Here is a 23,075-nt window from a genome sequence, read left to right as displayed (position 1 = left end):
CGCTGTGACGTGACAGCTCTGCCTCTCTGGCTGCCTCCATAGCAGACGAACAGGCTATCGGTCAGGCGAAAGCCCTTTGTCTTGTCCACATAAGAAGCTAGGGCCAGCACCGGGCACAGCCGGTGCATCCTAGCCTCCTGATCAGACTGATGGGGTGGGGGATAAAAGGCCCTCAACATCAGGACTTGAGACCGATACGAAGTCGTGATGACCTTCGGTCTGAAGGCCGGGTTTGGGTGGAGGGTCACAGAGGTCAAACCTTCACCAAACGACATACACCGTGGGCTCACAGACAAGGCTGTCAGATCGCCCACTCTCTTAGCTGAAGCTAAGGCTAGGAGAAGAACCGTCTTCAAGTGGTTTGAACGGGGCTGTACAGAGCCCTTCCAGAACCACCTGCAAACTCGAGGGCGGAATTAGGCTCCTTGCAGGAGGCCTCATGTGCCGGGCACCAAGCAAAAACCTCTTAACGACCGGGTGACTCCTAACAGAGACCCGGTCAAAACCTTGGTGCCCAGCCGAAATGGCGGCCGCAAACACATTGAGTGTGGACGCTGCCCGGCCCTTGTCCAACAGCTCCTGCAAGAAGGACAAGATCTCCGCCACGGAGCAAGCAGACGCTGAAAGCTGTCTCGCTGCACACCAGGTAGCACACACTCGCCACTTAGAGGTGGAAAGCTTGTTAGTGGCTGGTGCACGGGCGCTCTGCACCGTCTGGATGACCGCGTCCGACAGACCCATATACAGCAGCCTCACCCTTTCAGCAACCAGACCTTGAGAGGTCGGCCCAGGACAGGACGGGACCGAAGCCGGCCCCGATCCTGCACCAGAGCCCTGTGAGCTCAGCTTCTGTGTCCTTACACGAAGGAGAAACGGCATCAATAGCCTCAGCGGAGGAAACGCATACAGCAGTCCCTGCGGCCACATCGCGTGCGCCAGAGCATCCACCCCCAAGGGGGGGTTGTCCGACTCCCTCAGGGAGAACCACAGCGGGGCTTTGTAGTTCATCCTTGACGCGAACAAGTCCGCGACCGGAACCCCGAAGCGAGCCCAGACCGCCTCGGCCATGTGAGGCGCGAGACCCCACTCTTCCGCTGGCACGCCTCCTCTGGACCTTCTGTCCGCATCCACGTTCAACACACCTGGAACGTGACGCGCTCTCAGGGATCGATGGTGAGAGGCCGCCCACAGAAGGATGCGAGCTGTCACTCTGTGTAAAGAGGGAGCTCTCACCCCCCCTGGTGGTTGATGTAGGCAACCGTCGTGGAGTTGTCCGACCTGACCATCACATGCTGACCTTCCAGACGCGGGGCAAAGTGATCCAACGCTTTCTCCACCGCTAGCAGCTCCAACAGGTTTATGTGCAGCGTGTGATCCGACCAGGGTCCTCCCACGCGCTCCTCTCCTAGGGCGCCTCCCCATCCCGACAGGGATGCATCCATGAATACGTGCACGTATCACTGGACGCAGCCCATACGGACACCTTGGTGGAGACGACTGCTGGAGGCCCAGAAGGTCAGATCCAGATGAACTTGGGCCGGAAAGGTCACCCACTTTGATCTGTCCCTGACCTGGTCGAGCTTGAGATGCGCGAACCACCGTTGAAGGCGTCTCAGGTGCAAAAGACCCAGCTTGACCACTGAGTGAGCAGCCGACATGAGACCTAACAAGGTCATGACCTCGCTCACCCTCAACCTCTGGGCACCTCTCGCCATCGTCACCGCGAGGAGAAGTCTCGACAACCTCTCGTCTGACAGCCACGCTATCATAGAGAGAGAGTCGAGGCGCAAGCCCAGGTATTGAGTGCAAGTGCTGGGCTGCAGCGCACTCTTCTGGAGGCTGTCCTCAAAGCCCAGACGGGAGATGTGCCGCAGCACCATCTCCGTGTGACGCCGCGCTTCGTTCTCCGAAGCCGCCAAAATGAGCCAGTCGTCCAGATATGACAGGATCCTTATGCCTGCAGATCTGAGCGGCTCCAACGTGGCATCCACCACCTTCAAGAAGGTCCGTGGAGCCAGGGAGTACCCGAAGGGGAGCCGGTCGAACTGATAGCAGTTGCCCCCCACTGCAAATCTCAGGTGGCGCCTGTGGTGCTGTAGGATGGGGATGTGAAAGTACGCATCCGTCAGATCCACGGAGGTCATCCAGTCCCCTGGCCTGACACACTCGAACAGTTGCTTTATTGTCAGCATCCTGAACGAGCGGGTGGAGATGAAGGCATTCAGCCGTCTCAGATCCAGAACTGGTCTGAGACCTCCCGACCTCTTGGGGACCAAGAAGTATACAGAGTAGAACCCTCTCTCGCGATCCTCCTGAGGCACCAGAGAGATAGCTCGCTTCCGAAGGAGCGACTCCACCTCCTGCTCCAGACACAGACGCTCTGCTGGGGAGCGAGGAGACGTGAGGTGGATTCCCGTGAACTCGGGGGGACGGCGGCAGAACTGAAGTGCGTAGCCCCTGCTTAATGATCTGTTTAACCAAGGGGCGAGGGGGCTGCACAAATCCACCCACACCGAGTGGAAGTCTGTGAGAGGTTGGGCCAGAGACGGAGAGTGCCCGCCCGCCACATCTGGTATGAGCGGGGGGCACCCTCCGAAAGGGCCGGGTGCCGCCGTCAGGGTTCGCTGGAGACACCGTGAGCCGTGACCTTCCGGCAACACGGACACGAGGGAGGCCTACAGAACCGGGTTCAGGCCGGTACGTAGAAGCTGACCCCGAGTGTGAAGCCCCGCATGCAATAAAGGCATCAGACGAGACAAGATACTTCTTCTGTGGTTTATTAGCAGAGAGGGATCTTGGGCGCTTGAGAGCGGGTGTCCTACCGCGGGGAGCGGCAGATGACGGACCGGCGAATGAAGTCGAGGGCTGGGGACCCTTGCGCCGGCGAAAGGGGTCCTCTCTGCCGACTCTCTGGCCTGGACGTTCCCTGGAACGAGGCGCCGGAGGTCTCTGGGCCATGCGAAAGTGCTCGGAGAGCTTGGCCGATGACTTCTGGGTCTCCATCAATTCCATAAGGACCGAGACGTTGGAGCCAAACAGCGTGTCGTCGGAGATCGGCACTCCGAGCAGGAGTTTGGCGCCAGACAGAAGCCGAGCGTGTCCCCCAGAGGTGGCAGCCCCCTGGTGGGATCAACGCCCTCTACAGTGGAGTAAACGGCATATCCCCTCGGCGGCGTCTTGATTGTCAAGGGCACCTGGAGATCCTTGGCCGAGTGGGCCCACAGCCTGGCCATCTTGGGAGCCGTGGCTGAGGGTCTGGACGCCTTCTTCGCGGCCTTTGCGAACAAAGGTACCGAGAAGTCCTCCTCCTCTGGTTCCGCCTGGGCAGGGAGGGACACCCCGAGTGTCTCCGCTGCCTCGCGGAAAAGTTGGGGCATCTTGTCCATTGGGTACCTGCTCAGGCTAGGCCCCGCCGGAGTACTCACGCCCTTGTCCACCAGCCCCGGGTCGTCATCGTCGTCGTCTGGGAAAATCTTAAGGTGGACCTCCTCCTCATAGAAACGCCAGACCATCCTCGCCAGGGGTGGTTTGGGAGTGGACTGAGGAGGCAGAGACGCTGGAAGAGAGGCCGACTCCTGGTCAGTTCTCTTCCAGCGTGCCAGACCATCCTGGAAGAGCCACGCAGGCGGGACATGAGTCCAGCAGCTTCAGGTGCTCAGGCGCCAAGCAGACGACGGCGTCATGCTTGTCAGACTCACCTAGAACATCAGCACAGGACGCACAGGAACGCTCCATACACACATACAGATTTAGCCTCATGCACCAGGCTACACAGATGTGACGAAGAGCTGGGTGAAGACAACTCTGAGGAAAGTCGTTGTATGTCCTCATAATGAAAAAGCAGAGCTTGAACTGTATAAGACACACTTTGCTTTCTTGAGAACATTTAAAATGGAAACCACATGCAGTTTTTATCAAAAAGGGCTGCTGCTGGGATTCGAGCACAGTCTCTTGTTGACGAGACTTTTTTTAATTTTCAGAAGTATACATACATATGATACATCATTCTTTCATCAGCACAAACTATGAATTATACATCTATACTTCCTTCTCGATCAACTAAAAATAAAATTATAATGTAAATGTCTGATTTTCCAAAGTAACTAGCTTGAGCCCTCCACTATCATACTGGCGCTCTAAGACCTCTTTCCTGTTCCTGGCTGTCTTCCCATCCCAAACAAAATTTCTTATAAATTAATCTAAATTTACTCCTAAAATGTGCTTTTTCTTATATTCTTCCTTCAGCTGTAAATCTAGACCTGAAGTCGGTGGGTTCTCATCACCTCTGTACATCACCCCTGGTTTCCCAAAGTTCATCATGGCTCCTGATGCCTCTCCAAAACTCTCCAACTCTCAAAAAACTCACTCACATACTTTGTTACTGTTATAGTATTGTCAGTGTCTTGAAAGATTTTAGCCTCATCTTCATCATCCGTTCTAACCCCTTAAATGTTTTCATTCCTCTCTGTATTAATGGTAAAAGCCTCCACTGACAGAACATCTACTACAGCAGATAGAGGTCTCCCTTGCCTGATTCATCTCTGGCTAGAACAATATTTGGAGTCAGTAGCAGGAAGATCTTCTCTCAACATGTCAGTGTGATGAGGTCACGATCATTCAGGTTCCACCGAGACTCACTCATGGTGCAGAAGTGTTGCTGAAGTATTTGTTTCAAGCTCAAAGAAGAGTCAACAGAAAAGGAACGAATCTCCTGTGACCAACGTCTGAAGAAACTGTTCACGTCTGTGGCATGAGCTCATAGAGCGCCAGGTGGACAGTGGAGCCACGAACTTGAAGACTTGAACTCGGATCACTAGTTTCAGAGTCCAGAGTGCTGACCATTGCACCATGGAACCACTGTTGGCTGCTGTCCTCAGTGGGCATCCAGTATAGTGAGTATTATAAATTCTGTTGTAGAGACCGTTATTTTTGTTATGTTTATCGAAAATAATTTTATTTTAAAACCACATGCTCAAACTTTTTTTTCCCCAAGCAGGCAAGTGTTCAGTGTAACCTGTTTTGTTGTTGCCATTGGAGCTTCCCAGCAATCGCAAGTCTTCTCTTCTGTCAAGCCATCATTTGTGTACGACTCAGCATTTTCAAATGGACAAAAGACAGAAAACAAGTCTTTTCATGATGTTGTTGAGGCCGAGTGGTTAAGGTGATGGACTTATAATCCATTGGGTTGTACCTGCATCGGTTCAAGTCCTACCAACAACGTTGGTGTGTGTTTTGGATGCGTTGGTCATTTTGAGTCTGAGGAACTGTCACATGGCAATAGTGTTGTTCCTTGGGCTGGAATATGCCGCATGAAGTGATGTTGTGTCCACCAGGAATCGCTCTGTGGAACCGTCACGTAACATAGTGTGTGTGACTTCATTGCTCTTCAGCTGACTGGAGTTCAACCAGACTGTATGTCGTGACAGTCCAACAATTCAAGGCAGGGTCTGATCTTTTCATGCAGTTTCCTCAAAGTATTGGGTAAAACCCTTTGAATGCAGAAATCAAACATTCCAGTCCCCTGGGGAACGTACGGGCCGACAGCACTGTGAAATCACCAGCCCATCACCTGCCCTACTAACCCTGAGGTTCATCACGGAACCAAAGTGGATCTTCTTCCCAGGGTGGTCTCTAACCAGCAGCCTTTCAACAGCCAAACACACTGACCAGTTACGTCACAGAGACATGAGAATGAGGATCTGTACAAAAAGAGAGACACGTTGACAGCAGGAAAACATGAAAACCATGGAAATTGAGTGATGAATTGAAGTTACACAACAAACTCTGCTGCTTCATAGATACACATCTTGGGAATAACAACTCTGCACTTGTGATACAAAGTTGTTGACCACACAGGTTACATTGAACAGAGTAAGAAGCCCAACAAGAGCAGGGCATCAAAAAAAATAGTAAAAACTCATGTTGTTCCTCTCCACGGAAATCTTTAGTAAAAGGCGAAAGATTTATACGATCTGAAGAGAAACATCTGTGAACTACTGACACTGAACCAGAGAAGGAGCTGTATTCTTCCACATCAACCTTTAACTCATGGTGGCGCCCTCTGCATCGTGCGTGTCTCACGACATGATGAATGAAGATAAAGTAGGGAAGTCATCCGTGGAAAAGTACTACACAAGATAAAAAACTGCAACGTAAACTCTATGAGCAGCTTGTCCACAACACTCAAGATATTTGGGCTTCAAACATCAAGTCAGTCTGGACGCTGACACATAGGTCACAAGGCGAGAAAATCTCCATTCACATTGTTGGTAGGACTCGAACCTACGCAGGGAAACCTCAATGGATTTCTAGTCGATCGCCTTAACCACTCGGCCACAACAACACTGTTTCTCAGCCACTTCATCAGGGATTTAGTTATGGGTTGATGAGAAATCAGTTCATCACATCATCTCTTCCTCATCTTTCAAGCAACAATGATGATGGCTGCTTTTCAAGCACTTGACCTGGGTTCCATTCCCAGCCACTGCACATACCTCATTCCATTCAATCGTGATTCAGAGAACTGGTTTCTTCTGACCAGTCACATATCCACTGAAGGCACGAGTGATGAAGGCCATGGAACTGAAATCCATTGGGGATTTCCCCCGTAGCTTCGAGTCCTACCAACAACGCCAGGTGGAGATTGGTTTTTATCCCATTGAGAACTATATGTTGGTCGTCCGCGTCCAGCCTTAATGGGACATTTGTGGTGTTGACAGTTGATGAAATACAGTCGTCACAGCAATTTTTATGTCTCTGTGGGGACTTGTTTGCTGTTGATGTAACATAGAGATCAAGTACGGAGCTCAATGAAAAAAATTTCAACATCGCTCCTGTGTGGAATGTGAAGAGTCGTGTTTGGGTAGAACAATATTTGCTGTAAGTAATAGGAACACCTTCAGGCAACATGTCTGTGTCACTTCAAAGGTAATTTAAGATATGAGGTTCCACCGAGATTTGAACTCGGATCACTGGATTCAAAGTCCAGAGTGCTGACCATTACACCATGGAACCATGACGATTTTCATACTTTGGAGTGGGTCTTGGACATTCCTTCATAAAGCCCTTGCCAGTTGAAACGCAGCAAGAGGAAACCTCATGGTCCAGTGCTTTCTCATCAGCACTTCAAAGGAAACACGTGAAAGTGAACCTATAGCATTAGAACAGAATATAAAAACATTCATAGCAGAGGATGGTTTCGATCCATCGACCTCTGGGTTATGGGCCTAGCACGCTTCCGCTGCGCCACTCTGCTTCCATCAGACAACACTGAGCTAGTATCCATGTGGAGGAACGCAGCTCTTGTCATGTAAACTGTTCCTGCCATTCACTGGCATCAACAGCACAAACTGGACCTGAATGAAAGTGGTTGGAAAGACTTCATTCCCTCAGATTTAGCCTCATGCACCAGGCTACACAGATGTGATGAAGAGCTGGGTGAAGACAACTGCGAGGAAAGCCATCTTTTGTCAAAGAAGCAGAGCTTGAACTGAGCAGCACATGATTTGTATTGTCGAGAGCATTTAAAATGGGAACCTGATCCAGTTTTCCATCCCAGAGCAAGGTTCAAACCGAGGGCCTGCTGTTTGTTTTATTTTATTTTGAAAAGTATCAATAAAAATGATCCATCATTCTTCTTTCAAAAGTACAAACAAATCATTTTGTAACACACTTAGATGGCACTCAAGAAATCCTCAGGGTGTTATGTTGAATTTTCTTTATTTCTGCAAACCCAGAAAACGACACTTGACATGACACGATGCAGCACGATGCAACTTCACTTGGGTCTTTCAACTTCTAAGAATATTTCTATTACACAATCAAAATGAACAAATACATGCACAATTAGCTTGATAACTAAGGTGTCACACACATATCACACTCACGTTGACAGCCAAACGACAATACCCTTGCAGTCCACACGGTGGTGCACACGTCCACCCGTTCATACATCTCGCACCTGCAAACATGCATTCCACACACACACAGAGGGTTTTCACGGCGAGTCATCAAACCCAGAAGCCGCCATGTTGGAGATACTCACTGCTCAGCACAGAGCGGTACTGAAAGCGATTCTGCAGCGTTTCCTTGAAAAATGGTGAATTACGGTCGTGTTTTGGGTTGTACGAATCGTTCCGATCGTGAATAACATTTGGAATTTTATCGACTGCCAAAAGTTATGACCAATCAAGGAGAACAATGCCAGAAGTTGTCGGAAGAAAGGAGTCACTTGTGGTTAGCGAAGCTGAAGCAGGACCTTTGTGGCAAAACTGTGGATAACATCCGAATATTGTGCTCATTGAAAAAAAAGAAAAAGTATCGCCTAAATGACTGTTTATTACAATACAATGTGAATTTGCATTTTATTGCCGTGGAAGAGAACACACAGAACTTTTATCAGAACATGTTTATTGATGCCAACCCACAGTTTTCAGAACGTTCCCTTAAAAAGTTGCAATGATGCAACTTCACTCGGGTCTTTCAACGTCTGAGGACCCCACAGCATGAGCGCTAACCAACTCACACATATCTTTCATCAGAGATTCAACTCAGCAGAATCATAGTTGATGACTATGTTGCCGTCCATGAATGAAATCAAATGAGAAAAAATAAAATCTAAATACCTTTCAACATTCACCATTCTTTTCTTCAAAGGACCAGAAATTTGTTTTTAATTTACTTAATTCAATTTTCGTCTGTCCTCTTTTGATATAAATCAAGATCAGTAATTTCTGCCTCTTCTTATATTATTTCCTTTCTCAATTCTAGTTTTCCACTCTGTCCACATGCCTTCTTTGATGTCCTCAGAGCTCCGCCCTTCTCTTCCAGTGTATCGATCAGCACTTGTGCGCTCATGAATCCTGGGACGTACTCACAAGTTATAGAGTTTATTTTCATGATCCCAGACTTCCAGACCTTTTCATGATATGGGACCTTGTTCTCTTTCTTATCTTTGAATCACAGTCATAGCTCACCATGTTGAGGGCATCGCTCCATTCTTCAAGTACTTCCTCGTCGAATTCATTCATTCATTCCATATTTTTGTCACTGTTCTGACCCTTATCACACTTTTCTGATTCTCCAAAGTAACTAGCTTGATCCTCCATCATCATCCGCATGCTCTAAAACCTCTTTCCTGATCCTGGCTCCCTTCTCATCCCAAATAATGTTCCTTATCACATCAATGATTCCTTCATGATGTTTTCTGACATCACATTCCCTTTTTGTTTTGGTGATCAATTCCTCATATTGATTTCTTTCTGCTATTTCATTTTCGTATGTTCTTGCATTACCTGTAAATCCAGACCTGAAGTTGGAGGGCAACTCTGGTATTAAGGGCTCCTGATGCCTTTCCAAAACTTGACTCACACACTATCACCTAAGAGACAGGTTCCACCGAGACTTGAACTCGGATCACTGGATTCAGAGTCCAGAGTGCTGACCATTACACTATGGAACCTGGGGTTGAAGTCCTTCAGTGAGCATCCAGTTGAACAGGTGATGACAAATAAACAAATGTAAACAATACAGGCAAATTATTGCAATTCGAGGTCAGTCAGTTAAAAGAAAAGAACAGTGGTATCGAAACCATCCTCTGCTATGAACATTTTTATATTCTATTCTGATGCTTAAGGTTCACTTTCATGTGTTTCCTTTGAAGTGTTCATGAGAAAGCATTGGACCACGAGGTTTCCTCTTGCTGCATTTCTACTGGCAAGAGCTTTATGAAGGAATGTCCAAGAGCCACTACAAAGTCAGAAAAAGCTCATGGTTCCATGGTGTAATGGTCAGCACTCTGGACTTTGAATCCAGTGATCCGAGTTCAAATCTCGGTGGAACCTATCTGCAATTACCTTAGAAGTGACACAGACATGTTGCCTGAAGGTGTTCTGCCCACACACGACTGACCACAGGAGCTACGTTCAAGAAGTTTTCATCAGGTTTTCATTACTCTCCGTACTTGAGCTCTAAAACTAGAGGGTTTTTATTGTTTTATTTTCATCACCTGTATGGCGCTGTGGCTTAGTTGGTCAAAGCGCCTGTCTAGTAAACAGGAGATCCTGGGTTCAAATCCCAGCAGTGCCTCACTGGTGAAACATTGATTTTAAACACTTTGTCAAGACGGCAGGGTTTATGACACCAGTTTTACAAAGGACCAAGAAACATTCCAAAGTCAAGATGACTGGTTCCATGGTGTAGTGGTCTGGACTCTGAATCCTGCTGCATAAGAGCTTTTCAATGCGTCATTCATGTTCATGTGAGTGGTGAAAGTGACGACACTTAAATGCCTAGTTTCCCTGAGGTGTGTCAAGCTGTGTGTGAATGGGTGTTTGTGTATAGTGGATGAACATAGAGAGCACTGTATAAGCCAGAGTGACATTTCAGAAGCATCAGTGTGTCATGGTCATCTATGTCGCATTGATGTCAATAAAGGAATCTGAGGTGCAGGTCTCGAAAGAAAAACAGCCCAGCAGTGAGAAGAATGGACATATTTGTTTTCCCACCACCGTCATGTCCAGAAGTGGAGGCACTGAGATCACGCTGGACACCACGACTCAACACTTTTGCCTCCGCATTCAGCAATGGAGGAGTCTAAAGTGAGGTAGGACATTTGTAGTGCCATGACATGTGTGTAGTATAATACCTTCAGTATTCAGTGACTCCTTTTTTCTTCAGTAAAAGGGAGAATATGTATGAGACGTATGACGACAACACTACAATTGTCGACCACGTCTTCAAGCACAATACTTTCAGGGTGCAAGCTGGAAACTGTCTGGAACCGGCCATAAGTGGAAATCGGAACAGCGTACATTAGCAGCTTCAAAAAGAAGAAAACATCACCTGGGGAAAAAATGTGTCATGTTTACTGGACACACAGCCAGGTTTGGCAGCTATACATTGATGCACCAGGATAGCAACAAAGTCATGGACATTGAGCTGGTTGAGGTAAGCCAGGGTTATTTACACAATCAGAATATGTCTTGCTATTATGTGTTTTTCCTGAGCAATGAGGTCAGAGGGAGTGTTTATAGAGAGAAGGAGGGACTGAAGAGGTGTTTGGACGACCTGGCAAAACAATAAGGCGGCTGTGGACGAGATCGTGACAGAGACGACTCCTTCAAGGAGGTCTGCCACAACATCTCCTGTCACTCCATGGACAGACACTCTGCATTGCCACTGTATCGTGTGTGAAAACTTGTTGATGTATGAAAGAATATGTGGTTTCAGTGTGACTCCAAAAACATTCAGGACCTGTAGCAAAGGTTGAGACTCGAACTTGGATCACTGGATTCAGGCAGACGTCATCCAATTCCCTGGCTCACTTATCGGCTGGAGATCACTCTCCTCAGAGGACAAAGTGAGGGCCATTACACCATGGGGCCACTGGTGCTCTCGGACTTGGCAGTGGTTCTTAGATGTTCCTTCATAAGATGTGTCAACAAAACTCATGTTTTGGTAAAGTGTCAGAAATTAATGTTTCACCTCTGAGACACTGCTGGGATTTGAACCAAGGATCTCCTGTTTACTAGACAGTCACTTTAACCAACTAAGCCACAGCTCCACATTGATGAAAAAAATAAATAAATTGCTCTTGGAGATCAATGAAATACTGATGAAAATTTTGCAACGTGGGTCGTGTGTGGAATGGTGGTGTGTGAAGAGTAGTGTGTGGCAAGTACAATATTGGCGTCAGTAAGAGAAAGACCTTCAGTCAACATGTCACTGTGACTCCAAAACAAGTTTCAGGAGATGAAAACTGAGGCTCCACCAAGATTTGAACTTGGATCACTGGAGTCAAAGTCCAGAGCCCTGGAAGCGTTAGTGTTGCTGGTCTTTGGAGTGGTTCTTGGACATTCCTTCATACTCCAGCCAGTAGAAATGCAACCAAGGGAAACCTCATGGTCCAATGCTTCCTCATCAAGTCAACCGGACTTGTAAGAGTCAGAGAAAAGGTTTGGCCTCCTATCCAGAAGGCTTCGTCAGTTCTAATGTGCTGGGTTGGAGTTCAGGCTTATATTAGGCCAGTTGAATGGGCAAAGGTGTTGATGGACAGGGGTGGGACCAATCCAGTGTGATGGGTGACAAGAGTCAGCATTATCATAATGGAATTGTGCTTATTGGTCCCCGCCCATTGGGGATGGGTGTTGATGGTCCATTAATGCAAATGCTGAATGTAACCCAGGTGGCAATTGAGGCAATTCAGATGTTGACACCACACTGTACAGGTGTGAAGGACCTGTCCATGCCGAAAGGATGAAAGATGGTGTCTCAGTCCTCCACCTCTGTTTAGAGAGGGTTTTTCCACTTTGACAAAAATGGCCTCCTTTACTCCTCTTTCAAACAATCTGTCGTCTTATGCCAAAATGCGGGCATTACTGTCTTCAAAAAGTGTTTCTTGTCTTCTAGGTGTAGGTGTTTTAAATCGACAAAGGACAGAAAACAGCTCTCGTCACGATGTTGTTGTGGGATGTTGTTGTTGTGTGGAACTGTCACATGGCAATAGTGTTGTTCCTTGGGCTGGAATACGCCGCGTGAAGTGATGATGTGTCCACCAGGAATCGCTCTGTGGAACCGTCACGTAACATAGTGTGTGTGACTTCATTGCTCTTCAGCTGATTGGACTTCAATCAGACTGTATGTCGTGACAGTCCAACAATTGAAGGCAGGGTCTGATCTTTTCATGCAGTTTCCTCAAAGTATTGGGTAAAACCCTTTGAATGCAGAAATGAAACATTCCAGTCCCCTGGGGAACGTACGGGCCGACAGCACTGTGAAATCACCAGCCCATCACCTGCCCTACTAACCCTGAGGTTCGTCACGGAACCAAAGTGGATCTTCTTCCCAGGGTGGTCTCTAACCAGCAGCCTTTCCCACAACAGCCAAACGCACTGACCAGTTACGTCACAGAGACATGAGAATGAGGATCTCTACAAAAAGAGAGACACTTTGAGAGCAGGAAAACATGAAAACCATGGAAATTGAGTGATGAATTGAAGTTACACAACAAACTCTGCTGCTTCATCGATACACATCTTGGGAATCACAACTCTGCACTTGTGAAACAAACTTGTTGACCACACAGGTTACATTGAACACAGTAAGAAGCCCTAAAAGAGAAGGGCATCAAAAAATTAGTAAAAATCCATGTTGTTCCTCTCCACGGAAATCTTTAGTAAAAGGCGAAAGATTTATACGATCTGAAGAGAAACATGAGTGAACTACTGACACTGAACCAGAGAAGGAGCTGTATTCTTCCACATCAACCTTTAACTCATGGTGGCGCCCTCTGCATCGTGCGTGTCTCACGACATGATGAATGAAGATAAAGTAGGGAAGTAATCAGTGGAAAAGTACCACACAAGATAAAAAGCTGAAACGTAAACTCTATGAGCAGCTTGTCCACAACACTCAAGATATTTGGGCTTCAAACATCAAGTAAGTCTGGACGCTGGCTACGACACATAGGTCACAAGGCGAGAAAATCTCCATTCACATTGTTGGTAGGACTCGAACCTACGCAGGGAAACCCCAATGGATTTCTAGTCGATCACCTTAACCACTCTGCCACAACAACACTGTTTCTCATCCACTTCATCAGGTATTTAGTTATGGGTTGATGAGAAATCAGTTCATCACATCATCTCTTCCTCATCTTTCAAGCAACAATGATGATGGCTGCTTTTCAAGCACTTGCCCTGGGTTCCATTCCCAGCCACTGCACGTACCCCATTCCATTCAATCGTGATTCAGAGAACTGGTTTCTTCTGACCAGTCACAAATCACACCACTCCACAGTGGGAAGATCCTCATGCCACACTTCATCATTACAGCAATGATCCAAGGACAGAAGAAGTTGTTCATTCTTTCTTTTTTCCTTCAGTTGCATCGTCTGCCATGATGTCCACATGAGCCTGCTCCTGTTGAAGTTGGAATTCATACATGAACAGGGAATTGGCTAGAATTTTTGATGTTATCAGTGTGGTGCTGTCATTCCTGGCCATCACAGTGCTGGCTTCTTCAAACATTATTGATTTGGATCACAGGATGCTGGTGTCCATCTGCATTTTGTTGCACTTGACCATGTGTGTGCTCTTCTGCGTCAAAAAGCACACAGCACTAGAACACGTCCAATGCAGTTGACATTTCCATGGAGCTCAGGAGTAGCACAAAACAGAACATTGCACACTCCACAATGCCATGGTCTTTAATGTGCTTCCCAATGGTCTGTGACACTGCCCTGGTGATATGTGCAGAGCACAAGTGAAGCACAGGAAAGGAGTTGTTTTCCTTTGACTATTTCATTGGCTCTGGCAAGATACACAGTAACGTCTCCTGGTTAAAGGATAATATTACACTCTTTATCAGAGCCCAACTATAGTCTGGGAGATCCGTGATCCTTGTGATGCAAAACAACTTTCGTCTGAACTGCATGAGCCACTATGACAGGGTTGGAACAGAATGCCTATTGTTTCAGTGGCTGGCAAGACAGGCTTGTCTGTCCCCACACTTGGCAATACCAGATCATAGTGTCAGACTTTTTATTCTGTCCCTGAATCTTATGGACCACACCACCTAGATAGCGGGTTGCAGTTGACTGTTTCTACAGATGTGCTGCCCCTATATTTAGCCCTGCGTCCGTCTTCAAATGAAAAGTGAAGGGGTCAACTTGTAGTCGGACACTCTTCTGATGCTCATGGCTTCCAGTTAAAAAACGTGGCTTATTCAATCATGCCAATAAAAAAAACAATCTCACAATCTCTTGAAATAAGTGGATGGCATGTGCCTGAGCAAATGTGGAACTCACCAGATGCTGCCTGGCAAATGTCCTCCATCGTCACACCCCAGACGCTGACACTGCTGTGTTTTCTTTGTGCAACGACAAATCAAGGAAGACCGAGTCTAAGATGACTCTAGTGGTGTCAGCCCTTCAGGCGACCGTCGGAGAGCCCATGTATGAGCCACATAGCAGGTAAGATCCCACACTGGGCATTACAGCTCATCCTGTGGAGGTGGCAGAGAAAAGGCTCACAAGATGATGACCCTACACCTACAGGATGACCAGATCACTTTCAGTCTGAAAGACAGATGAAGGGCGAAGGTTGACTGACTCCCCATCTACACGAAGGACTGAGAGGTCGGGCTGACTGAGGGTGAGCTCAAGTTGCTCACCCTCTTTGCAACACAGATGTCGTATTCTACATGTTAACACGAGGCTCAACCCGGGACTCAGGCTGTGATAGAGAAATTATTGTTACTGTTCAGACTCATGGAAAGTTACTGGCGAAGGCTGCCTCATTGCTTTTGGTTGTACGATTACTCTGAGTGCAGACTGAGCTTCTCAGATGCTCAGTTGTTTCTACATTCTTGCTTGTCACTACGGATGGGCGATAATTTATTGTACACGATATACAGCCAAACACAATCTCCACGATGACAATTCTGCGTGTGCGGGGCCTATAAACCGGAGGTCAATGGACCAAAACCATCATCTGCTATCAAGAGCATTGGCCCTTGAGGTTTCGTCTTGCTCCCAGTCATGAAGAAATCGACCAGAAACTCTGATGTTCACTGAAGAACAGAATTTCAAACCGCCCTTCACTGGTGTGGAACTGAGCAGCAGCTCAGCGTGATCTCAGTGCCTCCACTTCTGGACATGACGGCGGTCTGTGTCGCTGTGAATCACCAAAGTGGGAAAACGAACATTCTTCTTCTCTTGTTCTTCTGTGACCTGCACCTCAGATTCCTTTATTGACATTACACACTTGACCATCACACACTTACACTCATGAAATATCACTCTGGCTTATGTTATCACTCTATGTTCATCTACGACACACAAACACCCATTCACACACAGCTTGACACACCTCAGGGAAACTAGGCATTTAAATGTCACTTTCACCACTCACATGAACATGAATGACGCATTGACAAGCTCTTATGCAGCACCACAGATTGGAACATGTTCAGAGTGGCAGCCACTATCAACAACACTGTTGATCTCCAGGAGTATACAGAGACCGTCACAGCCTACATCCGAAAGTGCATTGATGTCGCATTGACAGTCGCCAAAACCATCTCCATCTGGGCTAATCAGAAGCCATGGATGACAGGTGAGGTTCACAGGTTGTGGCGGATTTGAAACGCTGCCTTCAGAGCTGGAGACGAGGAGGGCCTGAGAGCAGCCAGGGCCAACCTGGCACGTGGCATCAGAGAGGCGAAGCGGCAGTATTCCAGGAAGATTGCCTACCAGTTCAGCGACAGCAGAGACACCAGGAACCTGTGGAGGGGGATCCAGACCATCACGGATAACAAGCCCTCACCACAGACCTGTGATGTATCCCCTCTTCTGCTCGACCAGCTGAATGACTTCTTTGCTCACTTCGAGGCAGTCAACAAGACTCCAGCCCAGAAGATCCCTCTGACCCCTGAGTGAGGTGAGCCGCCTGGTCCAGTGGTGCGATGACAACAACCTTCGCCTGAACGTGGAGAAGACCAAGGAGACGGTGGTGGACTTCAGGAGACGAACCGTCCTGCATCCCATGCTTCTCATCACTGGTGCCGCAGTGCAGCAGGACACCAGCACCAAGATCCTGGGTGTTCACATTTCCCAGGACCTGACCTGGAACACCAACACCACAGCAATGGCCAAGAAAGCCCAGCAGTGTGTTCTGACCAGCTGCATCACAGTGTGGTTCGTCTCATGTACCATCGCCTGCCGCAAGACCGTGCAGCGTGTGGTGAGGACTGCTGAGATCATCAAGGTCCCTCTTCCATCCCTCCTGGATATCTACAAGACCCGCCTCGCTCGGAGAGCCCTCAGGATCGCAGGAGGCCGCACCCAACCGTCACACAGCCTCTTCACCCTGCTGCCATCAGGGCGGAGGTTCCAGAGTGAGTGAAGACTGAAAGACAGCTTTGTCCACCAGGCTGTCATGATGCTGAACTCCCTGCCCGCTCTGCCCCATGCACTTTTGGCTCCATCCATTGCACGTCTGCCCGTCCTGGGTGGGGAACCAGTAATGTTGAAGTAGTTCTTGGAGAGTCCTTTGTTAAACTGGTGTCATAAATCCTGCCGTCTTGACAAAGTGTCTAAAAATCAATCCTGTGTGGAATGGTGGTGTGTAAACAGTCGTGTCTGAGTAGAACAGTATTTGCTGTAAGTAATAGGGACACCTTCAGGCAACATGTCTGACTCACTTTAAAGGAAGTTGAGTCGAGGTTCCACCGAGATTTGAACTCGGATCACTGCATTCAAAGTCCAGAGTGCTGACCATTACACCATGGAACCATGAGGGTTTTCAAACATTTTTCATATCCTGTTTTAATGTCACAGGGTTCAAATCCAAGTGTTGCCTATAACATGTTCATGAGGAAGCATTGGACCATGAGGTTTCCTCTTGCTGCATTTCTACTGGCAAGAGCTTTATGAAGGAATGTCCAAGAACCACTCCAAAGTTCAAAAACCCTCATGGTTTAATGGTCAGCACTGTGGGATTTGAATCCAATGATCCGAGTTCAAATCTCGGTGGAACCTCATATCTTAATTTACCTTTGAAGTGACACAAACATGTTGTCTGAATGTGTAACTATTACTTTCAGCAAATATTGTTGTACCCAGACATGACTGTTCACACACCACAGGAGCTACGTTCAAGAATTTTTCATCAGGTTTTCATTACTCTCCGTACTTTATTTTCCTCACCTGTGTGGCGCTGTGGCTTAGTTGGTCAAAGCGCCTGTCTAGTAAACAGGAGATCCTGGGTTCAAATCCCAGCAGTGCCTCAGAGGTGAAACATTGATTTTTTTTAAACACTTTTCCCTGAGGTGTGTCAAGCTTTGTGTGAATGGGTGTTTGTGTATAGTGGATGAACATAGAAGCATCAGTGTGTGATGGTCATCTATGTCACATTAATGTCAATAAAGGAATGTGAGGTGCAAGTCACAAAAGAAAAACAGCCCAATGGGAAGAAGAATGGACATATTTGTTTTCCCACTTGATGAACAGCGACACAGACCGTCGTCATGTCCAGAAGTGGAGGCACTGAGATCACGCTGGACACAGAGCTGCTGCTCAGTTCCACACCAGTGAAGGGCGGTTTGCAACTCTCCTCAGCAAAGAGACCCCGTCTGGAGATGCTGAAGAGGATGGAGATCATGAAGAGGACAGCACTTCTTTTTTTGTCCACCACGACTCAACACTTTAGCCTCGGCATTCAGCAATGGAGGAGTGTAAACTGAGGTAGGACATTTGAAGTGCCATGACGTGTGTATTCAGTGACTCTTTTATCTTCAGTAAAAGGGAGAATATGTATGAGATGTATGACGACAAACACAGCAATTGTCGACCAGGTCTTCAAGCACAATGCTTTCAGGGTGCCAGCTGATGGGTTGTTCCATGATCTTCAACATTGTATCGCAGTGAAGGAGGAGCTGTGACAGAGACTTGGGAGCGCTACACTGCAGGTAAGGGATTTTCAAATGCCCAGTCAGTCTCCAAAATACATTTGAGCAGAAAGAAAGAGAGACAATTTTGTTTCCTGATAAAAAAAAAAGGTGCTCCACAAAAAGGGCACATTTCACACAGAGAAAAAGGGCTGTTGCTCGAGAACCACATCCCTGAGGAGATGTGCTTGGATTCAGTGATCTGGTGTGAGAACTCAGTGAAACCCTGATGCATCCTGTTCATCTATTAAAATGTGCGTAATTGGTAATGGGTTTAAAACTGTGTTACTTTCCTGCTTGAGGAAAAAAGAAAACAAAAGTTTGGACATGTGGTTGTTCAAGTAAAGTTATTTATACACTGGATGCTCACTGAAGGACAGCAGCCACCAGTGGTTCCATGGTGTAATGGTCAGATCTCTGGACTCTGAATCCAGTGATCCGTGTTCAAGTCTCGGTGGAACCTGTCTTTTTCTGCCAGTGATCCCTCTCCTCGTGGCTCCACTGTCCAACTGGCGCTCAATGACCTCATCCCACAGATGTGAATTGTTTCTTCAGACGTTGGTCACAGGAGATACATTCCGTTTTTGTTGACTCTTCTTTGAGCTTGAAACAGATACTTGACTAGGTGTCACACTGACATGTTGAGAGAAGGTCTTCCTGCTACTGACTCCAAATATTGTTCTAGCCAGAGATGAATCAGGCAAGGGAGGCTTCTATCTGCTCTAGTAGATGTTCTGTCAGTGGAGGCTTTTACCATTAATACAGAGAGGAAAACTTTAGAATACTGGTTAGAATTGGTTAGAATAGGTGGTGAACTGATGACCCGGCGAAAATCTTTCAATAAGCGGATGATACTATAATAACAGTAAGAGAGTATGGGGTGATGTACAGAGGCCATGAGAACCTGCCGACTTCAGGTCCAGATTTACAGGTGAAGGAAGAACATAAGAAAAAGCACATTTTAGGAGTAAATTTAGATTAATTTCTAAGAAATTTAGTTTGGGATGAGAAGAGAGCCAGGATCAGGAAATTTATTTATTTTGGAGAAGAGGAAATGTGCAATAATATCACCTCCATATATAGGCCTTCCTCCACATGGATACTAGCTCAGTGTTGTCTGATGGAAGCAGAGTGGCGCAGCGGAAGCGTGCTGGGCCCATAACCCAGAGGTCGATGGATCGAAACCATCCTCTGCTATGAACATTTTTCATATCCAGTTTTAATGTTACAGGGTTCAAATCCAAGTGTTGCCAATAACATGTTCATGAGGAAGCATTGGACCATGAGGTTTCCTCTTGCTGCATTTCAACTGGCAAGAGCTTTATGAAGGAATGACCAAGAACCACTCCAAAGTCTGAAATCGCTCATGGTTCCATGGTGTAATGGTCAGCACTCTGGACTCTGAATCCAGTGATCCGAGTTCAAATCTCGGTGGAACCTCATATCTTAAATTACCTTTGAAGTGACACAGACATGTTGCCTGAAGGTGTAACAATTACTTACAGCAAATACTGTTCTACCCAGAAACAATTGTTCACACACCACAGGACCCATGTTGAAGAATTTTTCATTACTCTGTACTTGATCTCTAAGACTAGACTCTTTATTTTTTTCTTCTGAATGGCAGGAACAGTTTACATGACAAGAGCTGCGTTCCTCCACATGGATACTAGCTCAGTGTTGACTGATGGAAGCAGAGTGGCGCAGCGGAAGCGTGCTGGGCCCTTAACCCAGAGGTCGATGGATCGAAACCATCCTCTGCTATGAACATTTTCATATCCTGCTTTAATTTTACAGGGTTCAAATCCATGTGTTGCCTTTAACGCGTTCATGAGGAAGCATTGGACCATGAGGTTTCCTCTCACTGCATTTCTACTGGTTATACTAGTTTTATGATGGAATGTCCAAGATCCACTCCAAAGTTCCACAACACTAATGCTCAGCACTCTGGACTTTGAATCCAGTGATCTGAGTTCAAACCTTTTTGGAGCCTCAGTTTTCATGTCCTGAAACTTGCTTTGGAGTCACACTGACATGTTGACGAAAGCTCTTCCTGTAACTGATGCCATATATTGTTCGAGCCACTCGTCTGTTCACACACCACAATTCCCAACAGAAGCCACATTCCACAACTTCATTGCACTGCACACTTGATCTCCAAGACCAAAACTTTCTATTTAATCTGAAAGTTTATTGATTTGAAGGAATTATCGTAGCTATATAAATTAGACTTTTAATCTAAGAGGCCTCTTGACGTTGGTTATTCTTCTTTTATTCCGGCATCTGTTATACAAACTCTTACCTTTGCAGTGAAAATGAAGGGGAAGGAATTGCGTCTCGTGAGTATTACAAAGTAATAAACCTAAGTTTGAGGTGGCGGATTAAGGAAGAAATTGGAACAAGATCGGAATGGTTTGCAATGGATGTTCAGACAAGCAGTGGAAAGGAGTCCTATAATTTTGGTTACGCATGTTGTTGTGGCCGAGTGGTTAAGGCGATGGACTCGAAATCCATTGGGGTTGCCCCGCGTAGGTTCGAATCCTGCCAACAACGGGAAAAGTGTATTTTATTACACTGTGTCCATCCGATGCCTGTTTCACTTTCTCAATCACAATGTCTCCTGGAGTTGGTGTATGGCAGCAAGCGCTTTAGCCCACCAACATTATGCCCATACAAGCTCATGGAACACTCCAAATGAACATCCAAAGCACCACCAGAAGACTTGTTGCTGCCTGATGTGGTCCACCAGCCCGACGTGTTCTGCAAATACCGGTGCTGCAACTATAAGTTAGCAAAACACATGCGCGAGTTCTGCCAACTGACGTTTTGTGGTAAGTGCATGCGCTACTCAACTTAGACTGCACCTGATGTGGACCGGAAGATAACTACACGATAACTACTACTTTCTCTTCTTCTCTGCCTTTGCCCTCTTCACCTTCCTCACCACCATGGTCATCCTGATATCTAACATATGAAGAGATCATTCTGGAAAAATCCCTTTCAGCATTAAGAAAAACTGAAAGCGCGAAATACAGAAATATTCATAAGAAAACACACTGAATGGCAAAATTTCTCCCAGAGGAAACACTCTCTGTTCAATTACATACACTGGTGCATTACGTGAGTTGTCCCTTTCAATTTTGCATGACAAACAAAAACTCACAAAAACTTACTCAAGTTGATACTTATTGCTCCTTCTGTCAAAACACAATACATTAATTGTACATTTATCCTACATCTGTCAAATTCTTCAATTAATGCTGAAACTTCAATTTGCATTTTAATACCCTGTAAAATGTTTTTATTTTTTGTTTTTTTTTTCTAAGCTAAAAGAACTCTCTGACTATAATGACATATTCTCTTGTCCATGATTCATGCCATTTCTCTCCGAGATTTATTACTTTTGTGTATTTGTCATCACCTGTTTATCAATGTTGTTTTATAAAAAAAAAAAAAAAAAAAAAAAGCCCCTCCTCCTCCTCCTCCTCTGTCCCATTGGTAATAGGTTTAACACTGTTACATAGCTGCTTGGTGAAAAGGAAAACAAAAGTTTGACCATGTGGTTGTCAAAGTAAAGTTATTTTAGATTATCATAACTTTTAAACCATCACAGAAATGTAATAGCAAAGGTCTCTACAACACAGTTTCTCATCCTGGATACTGGATGTTCACTGAAGGACATATGAGGTTCCATGGTGTAATGGTCAGCACTCTGGAGTCTTGGTGGAACCTGTCTCTTCGGTGATAGTGTGTGAGTGACGTCTTTCAGGAGTTTTGGAAAGTCATCAGGTGCCATGATGAACTTTGGGAAACCAGAGGTGATGTTCAGGATTTCAGCGATGAGAACCCACCAACTTCAGGTCTTAGATTTACTGGTGATGGAAGAATATTCCAAAATTTTAGGAGTAAATTTAGGGAAGGAAAATGAAATAGCAGAAAGAAATCAATACCAGGAATTCGTCTCCAAATGAAAAAAAGAATGTGAAGAAATCTGAGGACAGAAAACATGATGAAGGAATCAATGATGTGATCAGGAAGATTATTTGGGACGGGAAGGGAGCCAGGATCAGGAAAGAGGTTTTAGAGCATGAGGATGATGATGGAGGATCAAGCCAGTTACTTTGGAGAATCAGAAAAGTGTGATAAGGGTCAGAACAGTGACAAAATACTTGGAACAGGAGGATGATCAGACATGGAAAAAGGTTTTGAAAAGAACGTTAGGGAAATATTGTGATTGTGAAAAAAATGGGAAAATATGATACACAGACCCAGGTGCTAAACAGCGACTGGCTCACAGATGACTCGACAAGACGAGGTTAGGCTTTTACAAAATTTAGTCAACAAACCTGTCAACCGAGAATCAACCGTCTGGAGGCGCAGACTGGGACGCAGGTGTAGAAATCAGCGCGGCTTGATCATCGAATTAGCTCCAGCTGCCATTAAGCTGGGGCAAACAAAGGAAAAGGAAAACAGACAGGAAATAACAAAATACAAGCACAAGAAGACATAGAACATAACAGTACCCGCGTGCTGGGGCAGCTTGGGTGCGGGACCAGATCTCTCGGCAGCGGCGCACGTGTTGGCTCACCGATAGGACTGCAACTTCCACCTCTTGGGCTGGAAAAGGA

The 23,075-nt window shown here is 46.4% G+C and overlaps 11 non-coding genes across 11 annotated transcripts; 6 read left to right on the top strand and 5 right to left on the bottom strand.

Moving 5' to 3' along the window:
* Positions 1–5,877: 5,877 nt before the first annotated feature.
* On the bottom strand, positions 5,878–5,990 carry LOC128752977 (U5 spliceosomal RNA). The gene has a single exon (XR_008413729.1). It is a non-coding gene; the product is annotated as a U5 spliceosomal RNA (small nuclear RNA).
* Positions 5,991–6,942: 952 nt separating this feature from the next.
* trnaq-uug (transfer RNA glutamine (anticodon UUG)) lies at positions 6,943–7,014 on the bottom strand. Its single transcript has one exon. It is a non-coding gene; the product is annotated as a tRNA-Gln (tRNA).
* A 2,374-nt stretch (positions 7,015–9,388) lies between these two features.
* Positions 9,389–9,460, bottom strand: trnaq-cug (transfer RNA glutamine (anticodon CUG)). Its single transcript has one exon. It is a non-coding gene; the product is annotated as a tRNA-Gln (tRNA).
* A 310-nt stretch (positions 9,461–9,770) lies between these two features.
* On the top strand, positions 9,771–9,842 carry trnaq-uug (transfer RNA glutamine (anticodon UUG)). Its single transcript has one exon. It is a non-coding gene; the product is annotated as a tRNA-Gln (tRNA).
* A 170-nt stretch (positions 9,843–10,012) lies between these two features.
* trnat-agu (transfer RNA threonine (anticodon AGU)) lies at positions 10,013–10,086 on the top strand. Its single transcript has one exon. It is a non-coding gene; the product is annotated as a tRNA-Thr (tRNA).
* Positions 10,087–13,105: 3,019 nt separating this feature from the next.
* Positions 13,106–13,217, bottom strand: LOC128753080 (U5 spliceosomal RNA). Its single transcript, XR_008413828.1, has one exon. It is a non-coding gene; the product is annotated as a U5 spliceosomal RNA (small nuclear RNA).
* Positions 13,218–17,221: 4,004 nt separating this feature from the next.
* trnaq-uug (transfer RNA glutamine (anticodon UUG)) lies at positions 17,222–17,293 on the bottom strand. The gene has a single exon. It is a non-coding gene; the product is annotated as a tRNA-Gln (tRNA).
* A 420-nt stretch (positions 17,294–17,713) lies between these two features.
* Positions 17,714–17,787, top strand: trnat-agu (transfer RNA threonine (anticodon AGU)). Its single transcript has one exon. It is a non-coding gene; the product is annotated as a tRNA-Thr (tRNA).
* Positions 17,788–19,815: 2,028 nt separating this feature from the next.
* On the top strand, positions 19,816–19,887 carry trnaq-cug (transfer RNA glutamine (anticodon CUG)). Its single transcript has one exon. It is a non-coding gene; the product is annotated as a tRNA-Gln (tRNA).
* Positions 19,888–20,139: 252 nt separating this feature from the next.
* trnak-cuu (transfer RNA lysine (anticodon CUU)) lies at positions 20,140–20,211 on the top strand. Its single transcript has one exon. It is a non-coding gene; the product is annotated as a tRNA-Lys (tRNA).
* A 707-nt stretch (positions 20,212–20,918) lies between these two features.
* On the top strand, positions 20,919–21,000 carry trnas-cga (transfer RNA serine (anticodon CGA)). Its single transcript has one exon. It is a non-coding gene; the product is annotated as a tRNA-Ser (tRNA).
* The last annotated feature ends 2,075 nt before the right edge of the window (positions 21,001–23,075 follow it).

Source organism: Synchiropus splendidus, chromosome 1 (genome assembly GCF_027744825.2).
Source record: "Synchiropus splendidus isolate RoL2022-P1 chromosome 1, RoL_Sspl_1.0, whole genome shotgun sequence".
NCBI classification, from domain to species: domain Eukaryota; kingdom Metazoa; phylum Chordata; class Actinopteri; order Syngnathiformes; family Callionymidae; genus Synchiropus; species Synchiropus splendidus.
The sequence above is the reverse complement of the archived record's forward strand: the minus strand, read 5'-3'. Positions and strand labels throughout refer to the sequence as shown.